This window comes from Phocoena phocoena, chromosome 3 (assembly GCF_963924675.1).
Source record: "Phocoena phocoena chromosome 3, mPhoPho1.1, whole genome shotgun sequence".
Taxonomy (NCBI): Eukaryota; Metazoa; Chordata; class Mammalia; order Artiodactyla; family Phocoenidae; genus Phocoena; species Phocoena phocoena.
In genome coordinates, this window is record NC_089221.1 from 123590123 (window position 1) to 123593835 (window position 3713).

At 35.4% G+C, this 3713-nt stretch overlaps 1 non-coding gene across 1 annotated transcript; it reads left to right on the forward strand.

The window, feature by feature from the left end:
- The first annotated feature begins 2497 nt into the window (after positions 1-2497).
- LOC136121826 (U6 spliceosomal RNA) lies at positions 2498-2604 on the forward strand. Its single transcript, XR_010655827.1, has one exon. It is a non-coding gene; the product is annotated as a U6 spliceosomal RNA (small nuclear RNA).
- The last annotated feature ends 1109 nt before the right edge of the window (positions 2605-3713 follow it).

The window sequence follows — 3713 nt, forward strand, 5'->3', positions numbered from 1 at the left end:
ACTTCTGAGAGTAGAATCCAAATGAAGAAGGATGGGGTAATAGAAGCAAAGGAAAAAGAAAGTCTAGATAAAAGAACAGAGGAACTACATCTCAGAAAGTACAGGCCATTAAAAAGTTCTTGGTAAGGACACCAGAAGAAGGAAATCTAAAGTAATGAAGCCAGAAAAGTTATCCTGATTCACCCTTCCTTCATAAAAGAAAAAGTAAATCCATATAAAAATGAACAATAGAATAAGATTGTGTTCAAATCCAGCACTAAGTTAGATGTGTTAACTAACCATATTATGGTGATCATTTTGCAATGTATAAGTGTATCACATTATTACATTGTACACCTTAAACTTACACAATGTTATATATTAATTATATCTCAATAAAGCTGGAAAAAATCCAACTCTAAGTCATTATAAGAAAAAAAGAGGACTTCCCTGGTGGCGCAGTGGTTAAGAATCCGTCTGCCAATGCAGGGGACATGGGTTCAAGCCCTGGTCCAGGAAGATCCCACATGCCGCAGAGCAACTAAGCCTGTGCGCCACAACTACTGAGCCTGTGCTCTAGAGCCCGTGAGCCACAACTACTGAGCCTGTATGCCACAACTACTGAAGCCTGTGTGCCTTGAGCCCATGTTCTGCAACAAGAGAAGCCACTGCAATGAGAAGCCCATGCACTGCAACTAAGAGTAGCCCCTGCTTGCCGCATCTAGAGAAAGCCTGCGCACAGCAACGAAGACCCAACACAGCCAAATATAAATAAATTAATTTTAAAAAATAAAAGAAAAAGAAAGGGCAGAATATCATTCTAATAGTGAAAACATATCAGAAAGACATGCTTATAAAACAGATGAAAAATTTATTATTTCAAAATGAGATAAAAAACTAATAAAATAATATCAGAGAGGAAAGGACTATATAAATCAGAATTAGAGAAGCTCAGAAATGATGTAGGAGAACTCAGAATTAATCATTTGAGAGATGGAGACTAAAATAGAAAAAAACAGAAGAGTGAATAAATATATCAGATAACAGTAGGTGAAAAGGAGGGAATTCCAACAAATCAAAGAGATCTGTGAGAAAGTGGTAGATGTGGAAAGGTAAACAAATGAACAAACTATCATAGAAGACCCACCAAAAAAAAAGCAGAGGAAATTTTAAAATAATTTAAAAAGCAAACATTTGAGAAAAGTTTTCCTGAAGTAAAAAAAGATTTGACACTAGTACCTAGGAAAATCAATCCAGAATGACCAATGTCAAGGTATATTCTCAGAAAACTTCTGGACTTTACAAGAAAAGAAAAAACTCTTTTGGGCATCTAGTCAAAATATCAAGTCACCTAAATGGGAAAGAAATGATTGTCTTTGAACTTTATTCCAGAAGAAGTAGAGAGACAGGGACTTCCCTGGTGGTCCAGTGGTTAAGAATCCGCCCTCCAATGCAGGGGATGCGGGTTCGATCCCTGGTCGGGGGACTAAGATACCACATTCCATGGGGCAACTAAGCCCGCATGCTGCAACTACTGAGCCCACGTGCTCTAAAGCCCACGCACCACAACTAGAGAGCCCCTGTGCTCTGGAGCCTGCACGCCACAACAAAAGATCCCGCACGCTGCAACGAAGATCCTACGTGCCGCAACTAAGACCTGACGCAGCCAAATAAAGAAATAAAGAGAGTAACATATTGAAGATATTCAAGGAAAGAAAACATGAGCCAACGATTTTATATCTAGTCAACATGCCACAAATGATGAACATGAAAGAATCAGAGACTACTGCTCCCATGAATTTACTGAAGAAAGGTTTTTTAGACAACCAAAATGGAAAGACATTGGCATAAGGACTGATGGTAAGCATAAAATATGTATTTACCTATAAAACTACGATGGTTATAAGAAGACTACATGACCAGGCAAAGTAGATATTATATAATAATTAAAAGGGAAGAATGGTAAGAGGGATGAAATATAGAATATACTTGTTGCTGATGAGGATAAAAGGATATTTATTCAAATGAGATACTGCTGGATAGGGATAAGAGAGGATAGAAGAAATTATTAATTAATTTTAATATTGTTGAGGAACCAATAGAAAATAACAAAAATAAGATGGGGGGATGGAGTTTATTTTAGTTTTAGTATAAAAGTAACCATTAAAATAAAAATAAAACCTTCCTAAATACCAAATACATTTGAGAGAGCAAATAAGTGAAACACCAGTGCTATAAAACACTTGCATTTGTACAACATAAAACAATATGAAGTGAAAACAATAACGTGCAAAAGAGTATATGCGGTATACTACTATTTGAATAAAAAAGGCAAAAATGAGGATATATGTATATGCATGCACATATACATATATATTATTTGCTTATTTTTGCAATTAAGAAAGGATAAACCAGAAACTTACACGCAGGGATTGAAGAAAACTACTCTGAGTTACATTTTATATAGTTTTGACTTTTTAACTATGCTACTGTTTTACATATTCAAAAAATTAAATTAGTGCTTGCTTTGGCAGCATGTATACTAAAATTGAAATGATACAGAGAAGATTAGCATGGCCCCTGAACAAGGATGACATGCAAATTTGTGAAGCATTCCATATTTTTGTCATGGATGTTAACTAAACTTTGGTAATTGTATCAATATATACATGTGCCAAATCATTATGTTGTATACCTTAAACTTACAAATCTTATATAGCAGTCATATCTTAATAAAACTGGAAAAAAATTAAGAAGCCCACTATCACAAAGAAAAAAATTAAGTCAACATGGAAAGGAAAACTCTAACACTGAATATAAAAAGAAACAAATGAACCTATTTCGAGGTTAAAAGTTTTTTTAACAGATCTTTTTACCTTTAGTGGGCTATATTCTAGGGATTAAAAAGAAAGCACTGCAAACAATCTGGAACTTTATTAGTAGATTTGTTCTTGGTAGTGGTACTGATACAGTAATTCTGATACTATTGGGTGTATTGTAAGGAGGAGCAAATGAGTAAATATATTGATGTTGGATTGAAAACCAGGTTTTCACTGTGGGAGAAAAGAGATAAAAAATATGCACTGGGAGGAAAAGAGGAAGAATCCTGTGGTGTTGGACTGGAGTTGGGGGATAAAGATAAATTTATGATTTAAAATCAAACATACTCCTGGCTCTGTCCACTGAAAGGACCTAGACACAATGACATCCCGATAGCAATGAGCACTCTTACCACCCAGTTTTTGCTTTCTATGAACTACTTCTCACTAAAAGTAATCAAGTTATCTTGGGGAAATGGCTGATTCTAGGTGTGAATCAAAGGAAAATACAAAATGAGCTTGGGCTTTCCTCTGCTAGAGAACAAAGAAGTGCTCAAACAAAGATGGGGTTATGTCTGAAGGACAGAGACCAGCTGGAAGGGGCTCCCACCTTGAAGGGGCCAAATTTGGGACAAATTGAAAATCGAAAAGAAAATGAGTGGTAATGAAAAATCTGAGTTCATAATAATACTCAAGAAAATTAAAAAGTGAGTGTGAGGGAAGAGAAAGCTCTTTTCCTTAAGCAGTAGAATGCCATCTAATAAATGTAGAGAGGAAATGATAAAATTTAAAAAAATGTGATCTTTGTAATCACATAGTTGATTCAGGCAAGGTTTACTAATGGCTGCTAAAACTTTGGGTGAAAGTTGTTGGGGAACAAGATATTCTCAAAGTACTATCCCACAGATTACTTAT